Source organism: Salvelinus sp. IW2-2015, linkage group LG2 (genome assembly GCF_002910315.2).
Source record: "Salvelinus sp. IW2-2015 linkage group LG2, ASM291031v2, whole genome shotgun sequence".
In the NCBI taxonomy this organism is placed as follows: Eukaryota; Metazoa; Chordata; class Actinopteri; order Salmoniformes; family Salmonidae; genus Salvelinus; species Salvelinus sp. IW2-2015.
The window spans coordinates 22,032,389-22,046,077 of record NC_036839.1 but is presented as its reverse complement, the minus strand read 5'-3'; the positions used below and the strand labels follow the sequence as shown (position 1 = coordinate 22,046,077).

General features: G+C 44.2%; 1 pseudogene; it reads left to right on the top strand.

Annotated features, from left to right (window-relative positions):
* Positions 1-2,388: 2,388 nt before the first annotated feature.
* LOC111972899 (inactive phospholipase C-like protein 1) overlaps positions 2,389-13,689 on the top strand; it is a 117,306-nt pseudogene continuing 106,005 nt past the window's right edge.

Below are 13,689 nucleotides of genomic sequence, written 5' to 3'. Positions count from 1 at the left end.
CTGTCTGCAGTAGGCTGAGAGAGGCTGGACTGAGGGCTTGTAGGCCTGTTGTAAGGCAGGTCTTCACCAGACATCACCGGCAACAACGTCGCCTATGGGCACAAACCCACCGTCGCTGGACCAGACAGGACTGGCAAAAAGTGCTCTTCACTGACAAGTCGCGGTTTTGTCTCACCAGGTGTGATGGTCGGATTCGCGTTTATCGTCGAAGGAATTAGCATTACACCGAGGCCTGTACTCTGGAGCGGGATCGATTTGGAGGTGGAGGGTCCATCAGGGTCTGGGGCAGTGTGTCACAGCATCATCGGACTGAGCTTGTTGTCATTGCAGGCAATCTCAACGCTGTGCGTTACAGGGAAGACATCCTCCTCCCTCATGTGGTACCCTTCCTGCAGGATCATCCTGACATGATCCTCCAGCATAACAATGCCACCAGCAATACTGCTCGTTCTGTTCGTGATTTCCTGCAAGACAGAAATGTCAGTGTTCTGCCATGGCCAGTGAAGAGCCCGGATCTCAATCCCATTGAGCACGTCTGAGACCAGTTGGATCGGAGGGCTCGGGCTCGGGCCATTCCCCCCAGAATGGCCCGAGTACCATCAGTACCATCAGTACTTTAATTTAAATGCATTCCAGGTGACTATCTCATGAATCTGGTTGAGAGAATGCCACGAGTGTGCAAAGCTGTCATCAAGGCAAAGGGTGAATACTTTGAAGAATCTAAAATATCAAATATATTTTGATTTGTTTAACACTTTTTTGGTTACTACATGATTCCATATATGTTATTTCATAGTTTTGATGTCTTCACTATTATTCTACAATGTAGAAAATAGTACAAATAAAGAAAAACCCATGAATGAGTAGGTGTGTCCAAACTTTAAACTGGTTCTGTATAAAACCAAACGTCTAGGAGCAACAACAGCTCAGACACGAAGTGGTAGGCCACACAGAACGGGACCGCCAATTGCTAAAGCGTCTGTCCTCGGTTGTAACATTCACTACCGAGTTCCAAACTGCCTCTGGAAGCAACGTCAGCACAATAACTGTTCGTCGGGAGCTTCATGAAATGGGTTTCCATGGCCGAGCAGCCCCACACAAGCCTAAGATCACCATGTGCAATGCCAAGCGTCGACTGGTGTTAAGTTTGCCACCACTGGACTCTGGAGCAGTGGAAACGCGTTCTCTGGAGTGATGAGTCATGCTTCACCATCTGGCCGTCCGACAGACGAATCTGGGTTTGGCGGATGCCAGCAGAACGCTACCTGCCCCAATGCATAGTGCCAGCTGTAAGGTTTGGTGGAGGAGGAATAATGGTCTGGGGCTGTTTTTCATGGTTCTGACTAGGCCCCTTAGTTCCAGTGAAGGGAAATCTTAACTCTACAGCTTACAATGACATTCTAGACAGTTCTGTGCTTCCAACTTTGTGGCAACAGTTTAGGGAAGGCCCTTTCCTGTTTCAGCATGACAATGCCCCCGTGCACAAAGCGAGGTCCATTCAGAAATGGTTTGTTGAGATCGATGTGGAAGAACTTGACTGGCCTACACAGAGCCCTGACCTCAACTCCATCAAACACCTTTGCAATGAATTGGAAAGCCGACTGCGAGCCAGGCCTAATCGCCCAAAATCATTGCCCGACCTCACTAATGCTCTTGTGGCTGAATGGAAGCAAGTCCCCCCAGCAATGTTCCAACGTCAAGTGGAACGTCTTCCCAGAAGAGTGGATGGAGGCTGTTATAGCAGCAAAGGGGGACCAACTCCATATTAATGCCCCTGATTTTGGAGTGTGATGTTCAACGAGAAGGCGTCCAGATACTTTTGGTCATGTAGTGTAGCTTAGTAGACCCCCGCTTAGACAGGGCTTAGTCTCTTATGGGTTAAATTTGTATATGCCTATCTCTCTATTATATGTGGGAATACTTTGAAAAGATTTCCAATACGAAAATCACTTGGAGCTGATTTGCTGGTGTTTTTACAGTCATTTATGTCCAACAATAAATACATAGAAATACCCGTGGGCCAAATTCAGCCTGTGGGCCGCCAGTTGAGGAATCCTGCTCGAGTGAGTCCCTCCTTTTCCTGGGCTCTGCTGTTCCTAGCCCTCTCCTCTCCTCTCCTCTCCTCTCCTCTCCTCGCCAAGAACATCTGGAACGTTTCCAACATGTGAGGCATTCCAGAGCCCGCGAGTTCTGACTCCACCCATCCACGAGTTTTGGTACGTTAACTGCGTGCGTTTTGGCGCTACGAGTGCCAAATACCTGTGCGTATTGGTCGCATGACGCGTCAATCATGATTTCTAGGATAGGAGGGAGGGCAGGGGCAGAGAGGTGGGGAGGAGTAGAGGCGGTGTAACTGTCAGTTGTATTCCTCATTCTCGTCAACATCGGCTGTTGCAGACTGACTATAAGCGATTAGCAGCTTAGAGTACTTTGAGATCTCAGTCAATGTACGGAACTATGTAATATAAATAAGTATTGTTCTCCCTAACAGAACACCATATATCACAGCGTAAAGTTTACTGCCTTGCACTTTGGTAACTGTGTCGGTGATGGTAAAGCAGACTGAGTAAGCTACTTTGGGTAACCTACACCTAAATACGTTTGTTGTTTTTAACGATTTTTATTGCGAAGTTTCCTCTTCCCAATGTTCACCTATCATTGTGTGTGAAAAAGCTTTGTCGGAAGCATCCAGGACAGCGCTTTCTTTTATGGAGAGGTAGGGCTGCTGCTGCCAATCTGTGAAACTGATCCGACTTGTTGCGCGAAAAACACGTCCTTCAGGAATGCATAGTATTTTGGGGTAAACTCGTTATCAAAACCAATTTACATTTAAGTCTGCGCGTGTCAGTGGTGTTTTGATTTCCCAACAGGTCACATTTCCGATTGTCTATAGTGGGTGTTCCCCACCCAATCCTTTGATTCTATACCAGATAGTAGGCTTACAAGTCAGGTCGACTTTGTGGACACGGGAGAGCGAACATGAGACTGGATGTGATGGACTTTCGCCGTAATTAAGGACATTTAAGTAATTAACCTACCCGACTGCCGGACCGGGGAAGATCTAACGGACTAACGGAATCGCCCGAGGCCAGATGACATGGAGTCCAGTTCCGTGATTTAATGTTTTTGGAAAGGCGCAGCAGACCCCTCAATACCCGGGCACTTCTGTAAATAAATGTCACCCATAAACAACCAACGACCAACGCAGACTTACTCCGAGGCAATACGTAACATTGTGTGATTTCCTAACCTGAAACTTGAACTTGGGCTTCTGTTGAGAAGATGTCGGAGCAAGAGCGTTATGGGGACGGTCTGTGCGATGATGGAGCTCCTGAGATCATCCCGCCGAGAGCGTCCAGGACGGGGAGGCGGAGCGGAGTCATCCTCCCCGGCCAGGACAACGACACCATCGTCCTGGAGGCAGTGAGGGCAGCCCCCCGCAGGAGCAGCATCATCAAGGTAAGAGATTAGTTTATTGAGGTGATTGTTGAGGCTACATGTGATGACACTGGCACATCTATCTGACCGATTTCGGTTAACCGACCTGTCAAACACAAGCGCCTGCCTTTCCCTGAGCCAATTGTTTACCATAGTTCACCCAAAGAAAACCAAATACCCAGGCTGCATATTGAAAAACCATAGGCTAGGCCTAATAGACGCACTGGAGCCTCCCATTGCAATATTCATAATGTGTATTCATCTACTTCTAATATCTCTGCAACAGACAGTCGACATGGAGCCGTCGGATAAAGGACGGTCAATATTTAATAGAAGTAGGATAAGCTACAGAGGGTTGTGATTACATTAGCGTGCGAACAAGCATCAGACAAATGCCATGTATGCTACTATTCAGAGATGGTCTCAATTTGGTTCTCAGACTTAATACCCCACACTGGATGACAATTGTTGTTGAGGACTTATAAGAAAGTTATCTATTTTTCAAGGAGAGAAACGTGCAGGTTGCGATGGGCTATAATAGTGTTCTGAAACTGAAATTACGTAGCCTAGGCCTATTGGTCTCTTTGGATATACAATGTAGGAAACAGCAGGTGTCACTCACTTCAGTCATGCACAGCATCATTTACTCACTCAGTACGCACCCAAAATAACTACTACTACTACCATGTGGTATCGTTGTGATTTTAACTGTGTTTATGCACGGAATATTTCCTACTATGCGCCAAAGAATATAGGCTACACATTGTTCATTCAATCTGTGACGCTGCCCGTACCTACTCTGAACAACACCTATGGGGATGGGGAATTCTGATAGGAACCTGGCTAATCAACTGGACTTGGTTGTTTAGGGAAACCAGTACACTCAACTCAAGGTGTCACCCCCAAAACATGTACCCCCCTCCCCAACATTTCAAATATTTTCACATGACCCTCTCCTTGTAAAATAAATTGCACATAGAATTAACTCAAAATAATGTTTACGACCACAAATAACAATTTCTTTCAAATGTTTCTTTACACTACAGTCGTGGCCAAAAGTTTTGAGAATGACACAAATAGTAATTTTCACAAAGTCTGCTGCCTCAGTTTGTATGATGGCAATTTGCATATACTCCAGAATGTTATGAAGAGTGATCAGATGAATTGCAATTAATTGCAAAGTCCCTCTTTGCCATGCAAATGAACTGAATCCCCCAAAAACATTTGCACTGCATTTCAGCCCTGCCACAAAAGAACTAGCTGACATCATGTCAGTGATTCTTTCGTTAACACAGGTGTGAGTGTTGACGAGGACACGGCTGGAGATCACTCATGTCTTGCTAATTGAGTTCGAATAACAGACCGGAAGCTTCAAAAGGAGGGTGGTGCTTGGAATCATTGTTCTTCCTCTGTCAAGTATGGTTACCTGCAAGGAAACACGTGCCGTCATCATTGCTTTGCACAAAAAGGGCTTCACAGGCAAGGATATTGCTGCCAGTAAGATTGCACCTAAATCAACCATTTATCGGATCATCAAGAACTTCAAGGAGAGCGGTTCAATTGTTGTGAAGAAGGCTTCAGGGCGCCCAAGAAAGTCCAGCAAGCACCAGGACTGTCTCCTAAAGTTGATTCAGCTGCGGGATCGGGGCACCACCAGTACAGATCTTGCTCAGGAATGGCAGCAGGCAGGTGTGAGTGCATCTGCACGCACAGTGAGGCGAAGACTTTTGGAGGATGGCCTGGTGTCAAGAAGGGTAGCAAAGAAGCCACTTCTCTCCAGGAAAAACATCAGGGACAGACCGATATTCTGCAAAAGGTACAGGGATTGGACTGCTGAGGACTGGGGTAAAGTCATTTTCTCTGATRAATCCCCTTTCCGATTGTTTGGGGCATCCGGAAAAAAGCTTGTCCGGAGAAGACAAGGTGAGCGCTATCATCAGTCCTGTGTCATGCCAACAGTAAAGCATCCTGAGACCATTCATGTGTGGGGGTGCTTCACAGCCAAGGGAGTGGGCTCACTCACAATTTTGCCTAAGAACACAGCCATGAATAAAGAATGGTACCAACACATCCTCCGAGAGCAACTTTTTCCAACCATCCAGGAACAGTTCGATGATGAACAATGCCTTTTCCAGCATGATGGAGCACCTACCTTGCCATAAGGCAAAAGTGATAACTAAGTGGCTTGGGGAACAAAACATTGATATTTTGGGTCCATGGCCAGGAAACTCCCCAGACCTTAATCCCATTGAGAGCTTGTGGTCAATCCTCAAGAGGCAGGCGGACAAACAAAAACCCACAAATTCTGACAAACTCCAAGCATTGATTATGAAAGAATGGGCTGCCATCAGTCAGGATGTGGCCCAGAAGTTAATTGACAGTATGCCAGGGCGGATTGCAGAGGTCTTGAAAAAGAAGGGTCAACACTGCAAATATTGACTCTTTGCATCAACTTCATGTAATTGCCTTTGACACTTAAGAAATGCTTGTAATTATACTTCAGTATTCCATAGTAACATCTGACAAAAATATCTAAAGACACTGAAGCAGCAAACTTTGTGGAAATTAATATTTGTGTCATTCTCAAAACTTTTGGCCAGACTGTAGGATCAGAGCCTTCTGCAGACAATGATCAGCTAGGGGGACATGTGATTTTCAACATTTTGATGACATATGTATAATTATATAAAATATATGCAACACATTTTCCACCAGCAGGTTTCTGTGCCAATGCACCCCACAACCAATAAACAAAGCATACCGACTTCGGGGACTTCAATATCATGGTTTGCATTTTCAACACCACAATACATAGATTATGTCAATCTCGATAAACAGAAAATACATCCCTCCTTACCTTGTGGGTTTACCCAGTATTGAAGGCCTGGCTTGACAATCTCCAAATGTCATTGGATTTTTGGGGTGTTTTGTAACAGATGTCTCTTTCCATTCATCAAATGGCCGCTGCACAGTTTGGATTGATTGATTGGTTTTATTTGTCAGTACACACAGTACAAAGATTTTTAAAAGTGACCTGGGATTGCACAATAAAGTCTGGGATTTACTTCCATTGTGGTCCCTATTTTTACATAAATACATATACAATGACAGAGATACAGATACATTAGACAAAAAAATGCTATGAAAAAAAAACAGACAAAAAAATGCTCCACCTCCAGATGAGTATGAGAGGGGAGTTACAATTCTTGTTTTGGCTGGTCTGTAGCTTATTCTTTAGATGTTTAGGGCTGCTGGTGAACAATGATGTGCAGGCATAATCAAAGTGACACTGGACTAGCGCACTTGCCATTGTCTTTAGGGTGTCTATAGGTTTCCATCCAATTGGCGCAAGATTTCCATGCGAATATTCTAAAATCTGCATAAAAACAATATGCGCATTTTCCCATCAGTTGTTTCCATCAAATTGACTTGTTGCGGATACACCTCTATGAGTAAATACGTAGTGCACATTAACATGTATTTTGTAGTTAAATTCCCATTTACCGAATAAAAAATACAAGTTAATGGGTTTCCATGGCATTTTAAACTCCAGGCCTAAGTATAGCGAATGTGACCACTCTGGTATTGGTACGTGCGCGCTAGCCAACAGCTCGCAGATACAGTGCAGGTATAGCCTACTATATAATGAGATTATTATGGATAAAAGTGCAAGATCATTTTATTTGTCAAACGGCAGCCAAGCACCGATCATCATGTCACCAGAATAAGACCCTCGATATTTATTGGAAAGGAGCATCAAGCTCATCACGTGCACTTTCACCACCCTGTGAAGTTCATCATAATATATTTCATGTGTAGCTTAATAAACTGCACGCTTTCCCAAGATGTCGTGACATTTTCTATCCGAAGTACTTTACTCGCATTAAAAGGTTGGATGGAAACCTGGTTACTGTCAGGCCATTTTCAGGATGCTGCAATTATATTTTGGACGAACGTGTGCATACCTACAGGAGACATTTGAAGTAGCCTAATCAGATTAAAACATTGTGACTGGTTGTGTTTGTACCACATATAAAAGGTAAAACATTTGAAAAGTTAGGCTATATTGAAGCGTTAGGTTCTAGGTGTGTGAGGAAAAGCCGCTTGGATTGGAGAGGAGGCAGAGCGCACCTTAAGCTTTCCTGAATAACGATGATCTGCAACAGACAGAGCATCTCAGTATCAGAAGTAAAAATACAGCCAGACTGGCCTGGTACTGTGCCTTTCTAGACCTTATAAACTGTCGAGTAGACCCACAACTGATCCAAATGAAACATTCAATTCACAGGGCTTTTGCGCTGTTATTCAAATGCCATTTTCACTGCAGCCTAGAGTACTCACTTGAGAACAATAATACAGTTATTCATTGCATTGTGGTGTTGTAGACTAGTCTAGGTAGGCTAATTGTGTTGCCCCTAAACAAGATAATTATGGGAGCTTTTTGTCTTCACTGTTCTTTCATGCGCAATGCTGCACCTGGCCTCTGCTGCCTATATCAGCTATTCCTATTTGTTCTTGTGGATTCATATTTAAAATGTATGCAGCTTTGAATGATTTCATGTGTGGTATGATTGCTAGTTATCCTATTGCAGATCTGGACAAACAAACCACCTACCCCTATTGTCACTATGAATGGTGGATAGAGGGCTGGATAGACAGAGTGGTAGACTATATTGACCTGTGATATAGTAAAAGTTAGCGGGCGGAAAAGCGTAGTGCATAAGGGAAGAACCAAAACATATAGGGGAGGTGCATGCAAGCAGATGAGGACATTTGGCTAGGTGTAACGGTGTTCCTCTTCCTCCGAAGAGGAGGAGCAGGGATTAAACCAAAATGCAGCGTTGTGATAAGACATGATAATTTATTAAACAAAACAGACGAAGACGAAGACGAACTATACTTGATATAACTAACAAAACAACAAACGATGTAGACAGACCTGGACGTAAGAACTTACATGTAACACGAAGAACGCACGAACAGGGAAATGACTACATAAAAACCGAACGAACAAAAATGAACAAACAAACCGAAACAGTCCCGTATGGTGCAACATAGACAGACACTGACACAGGAGACAACCACCCACAAACAAACACTGTGAAACTACCTACCTTAATATGATTCTCAATCAGAGGAGATAAAAACCACCTGCCTCTAATTGAGAACCATATTAGGTACCCATTAACCAACATAGAAACAGAAAACATAGACTGCCCACCCAAACTCACGTCCTGACCAACTAACACATACAAAACTAACAGAAAACAGGTCAGGAACGTGACACTAGGATGGAAGAAATTCTGTAGTAAAACCTGCAAAAGAACAAATGTAAACCAGGGAAAAAATTAATTGCCCGACCCTATTCACAATAAAAAAATTACACAACCCTCCCCCCAAAAACGTTTGTCAACCCTCCCCTATTTTGCAGTAAGTAATGTTCCAAAATTGTTCCTGAGAACGTTAGGAAACAACATTTTTCTGTGTGAATTTCAGTACTGGGGCATAACTTTTCCTACAGGTTCCGTCGTGGTTCTATTTAAAGTAATATTCTGAGAACGTTCAGTGAATGCTAAGAAACAACATTCTTCTGCAGGAATTTCAGTACTTCAGCATAATGTTTCCTGCAGGGTTCCTCATGGTTCCTCATGGTTCCTCGTGGTAGGAGATAAGAAAGCTCAGGAAATATTTTTGTTTTTTGGACACATATTCAACCCATTTTTTGTTTGCACAAAAAAACCTCCATACTTTTTTAAAACCGGAACCGGGTTACCTTCAGACAAGTTCCTTGACACTTGTGGAGGTTGTAGAGCAAAACGGAGAACACCATCGTGTTTGTGAGAATCTCATCTTTCCATACGGAACCATTTCAGGGAAACATAGTAAGGTGTTCTCAGAACCTCCCTGCAACCTAAAAATGAATGTTCCCAGAACAGGAGAAATGATCACTTCCGTTCTCAGAACGTTTAAGAATGTTTCTGTTTTACCGGTCAGGTTTCATTCCTAGAACCAATGGGAAACCAAAAATGTACGTTCCCACAACTTCCAAGGAACCAAATGTGCTAGCTGGTATAGTGAAGAGCCACGTGGTTACCCTTCACTCACCATTTACTCCAGTGCTCATTAAAGCCGCCCACCCAGTTGATCTAATGCTAGAGTCTTATAATCCCTCTACACGAATACATAAAGCAGTATGTAGGTCTTCCTTTTCCACCAAGTTAAAATGTTTTTATTTGCAATGTTGAAATTGAGTGGTCATATTAGTTTGTAGGCCAAACCGTTCGGATGCTACAGACGTTTTCTTGAGAACACCGATTTTCGGGATGTCTCATGGTCTGACAAACTCCGCTGTAGCTCAGCCACCTTCTACCGTCGATGCAGAAGGCCGACATAGGCAGATGTGGTGGATTGAGACGCAGCCCATGCAAAAAACAGATATCTCTAGCTTAAACTGACGGATTTTGATGGGGATGCGCCAATTAACTCTTAATTAAAACCTACAGTACATTCTGTTCTCAGCATCAACAAAACTCTATCTTCTATCTTGTTCAGGTGTGTTGGCCGTGCCCACTAATTGGCTACCCTTTTGAAATCGGGTCTGTTTGAAATCTCACTGATGCCATGCCACAATAAAAAAGAAATGTGTTTGCATAAATTCATTTAATAAATTTTCATGTGTCCTATCTGTGCTTGGAATTCAACATAGTTAACCCAAAATAAGCTACCATTGTTATTAAAAGTCTTATTGAAACCTTTACATTTTGTTCAAAACATTCACAACATTTAGAGAATGTTCTCGAAACATTATTAATTACCTTCAAATAACCCATAATTTCCGTTCTCAGAACATTAATAAAACCTCCCAGGAAAACGTTCAGTGAACCCTAGTTAAACGTTCTCAGAACCTCCCTGCAACATAAAAATGAGCGTGCCCAGAACAGGTGAAATGTTCACTTCCGTTCTCAGAATGTTTAACAAACTTCTACGATTTACCTGTCAGGAAATGATGGCTTTGTTCCAATGGGAAACAAAAAATGTACTTTCCCACAACTTCCAAAGAACCAAATGTGCTAGCTGGGGTCTGTGCAAAGGTAGTGTTCTGTTCAGAGGTACTACACCTTAACCTTCCTGTCACTCTCTCACTGTAGAAGGAAAAATAAAACAACAAAAGTCAGTCAGTCACATGATCAGGCACTAGATGACCAGAAAGTTACACTAGCTGGCTACACTGGTCACACTGTGTCTCTGTCTGCCATTTCACTAATAACCATAGTACCAGGTGCCTAGAAACATCCACAACAGAAGAAGATAAATATGCAACATGTCCAATATTGTGACCTTACCAATTGGACTGACTGGGCTGTCTGAAATACACTATGATCCACTACACACACTCTGCCCTTGGGAAAAGCCACTCACACTAAAATGCTTCAGCAAACAGACAGATGTATCTATTAAGGGAGGATTTCATCTTGTTGCCCTGGAAAAGCATATAGAAACGCTCTCACCTGTGTGTGTGTGTGGTGTGTGTGTGTGTGGTGTGTGTGTGTGTGTGTGTGTGTGTGTGGTGGTGTGTGTGTGGTGTGGTGTGTGTGTGTGTGTGTGTGTGTGTGTGTGTGTGTGTGTGTGTGTGTGTGTGTGTGTGTGTGTGTGTGTGTGTGTGGGGACTGGAACAACGAAAGGATATTAAGGAATAATCGATTCCTTCGTGTTCTCTGTGTCTTCCGCTGCCTGGCCTGCGAGTCAGTCTTGGATCAAAGTAATCTGGATTATTATAATGCCTCTTGTTTCTGCCTTGCCCTCCCAAACTGTGTAGACATCCCAGCTAGCACATAATGTTCTGAGAACCAAATGTTTCTTAGAGCTTGGTGATAGCGTGGTTGTCCAAGGATTATTTTGCATACAACCTTCCCACAACTTTCTGGGAATGGTGCAGGAAAGTTGCTTGGCTTTGGAACATTCTCAGCATATTTAAGGAATGTTATTTTCTTGGTATTTCATTACTTTAACAGAACGTTTCCTAAAAGTTCAAACATGGTTACATTTCCCCAAAAATTATAATGCTCTAGGAACGTCATCCAACTGGTTTGACATTGGGAATGTTCTCAAATAGTTCCGAGAACGTTAAGAAACAACGTTCTTCTGTAGGAATTTCAGTACTTCAGCATAACGTTTCCTCATGGTTCTATTTAAAGTCATGTTCTCAGAACATAATTTTCTTTCCTTAGTAAAAACCACAAGAAAACATTAGTAACATTCAAAGAACGTTCTAAGAATGTTATTCAAAAACATATACATTCCATTCTCAGCATCAACAGACTCTCTATATACTCTATCTTGTTAAGTGTATTCAGGTGTGTTGGCCGCACCCACTAATTGGCCACACCTGATCCGGCAAACATTGTTTTTGTTTGACATCGGCTGCTGAATTTGCAGGGCTTCGATTCAGCCACAGAAGTATCCCACCTTTAACTCTCTCGCTGTTTCTCTCTCTCTGTATCTCTCTGTCCCACTGTTTCTCTCTCTCTATCTCTCTTTGTCTCTCAATTTCAGTTTAAGGGGTTTTATTGGCATGGGAAACATATCTTTACATTGACAAAGAAAGTGAAATAGATAATAAACAAAAACAATAAACAATACAAGATTAACAGTAAACATTACATTTACATTTACATTTAAGTCATTTAGCAGACGCTCTTATCCAGAGCGACTTACAAATTGGTGCATTCACCTTATGAAATCCAGTGGAACAACCACTTTACAATAGTGCATCTAACTCTTTTAAGGGGGAGGGGTGGGGTTAGGAGGATTACTTTATCCTAGGTATTCCTTAAAGAGGTGGGGTTTCAGGTGTCTCCGGAAGGTGGTGATTGACTCCGCTGACCTGGCGTCGTGAGGGAGTTTGCTCCCTTACCTCACCTCGCTCATCAACTCATCCTTGACCGCTGGCTACGTCCTTCGTCTTCAAGAGAGCGAGAGTTGCACCCCTTCTGAAAAAACCTACACTCGATCCCTCCGATGTCAACAACTACAGACCAGTATCCCTTCTTTCTTTCTCTCCAAACTCTTGAACGTGCCGTCCTTGGCCAGCTCTCCTGCTATCTCTCTCAGAATGACCTTCTTGATCCAAATCAGTCAGGTTTCAAGACTAGTCATTCAACTGAGACTGCTCTTCTCTGTGTCACGGAGGCGCTCCGCACTGCAAAAGCTAACTCTCTCTCTCTGCTCTCATCCTTCTAGACCTATCGGCTGCCTTTGATACTGTGAACCATCAGATCCTCCTCTCCACCCTCTCCGAGCTGGGCATCTCCGGCGGGCCCACGCTTGGATTGCGTCCTACCTGACAGGTCGCTCTACCAGGTGGCGTGGCGAGAATCTGTCTCCGCACCACGTGCTCTCACCACTGGTGTCCCCCAGGGTCTGTTCTAGGCCTCTCCTATTCTCGCTATACACCAAGTCACTTGGCTCTGTCATATCCTCACATGGCCTCTCCTATCATTGCTATGCAGACGACACACAATTAATCTTCTCCTTTCCCCCTCTGATAACAGGTGGCGAATCGCATCTCTGCATGTTGGCAGACATATCAGTGTGGATGACGGATCACCACCTCAAGCTGAACCTCGGCAAGACGGAGCTGCTCTTCCTCCCGGGGAAGGACTGCCCGTTCCATGATCTCGCCATCACGGTTGACAACTCCATTGTGTCCTCCTCCCAGAGCGCTAAGAACCTTGGCGTGATCCTGGACAACACCCTGTCGTTCTCAACTCACATCAAGGCGGTGACCCGTTCCTGTAGGTTCATGCTCTACAACATTCGCAGAGTACGACCCTGCCTCACACAGGAAGCGCGCAGGTCTAATCCAGGCACTTGTCATCTCCCGTCTGGATTATTGCAACTCGCTGTTGGCTGGGCTCCCTGCCTGTGCCATTCAACCCCTACAACTCATCCAGAACGCCGCAGCCGCGTCTGGTGTTCAACCTTCCCAAGTTCTCTCACGTCACCCCGCTCCTCCGCTCTCTCACTGGCTTCCAGTTGAAGCTCGCATCCGCTACAAGACCATGGTGCTTGCCTACGGAGCTGTGAGGGGAACGGCACCTCCGTACCTTCAGGCTCTGATCAGGCCCTACACCAAACAAGGGCACTGCGTTCATCCACCTCTGGCCTGCTCGCTCCCTACCTCTGAGGAAGTACAGTTCCGCTCAGCCCAGTCAAAACTGTTGTGCTCTGGCACCCCAATGGTGGAACAAG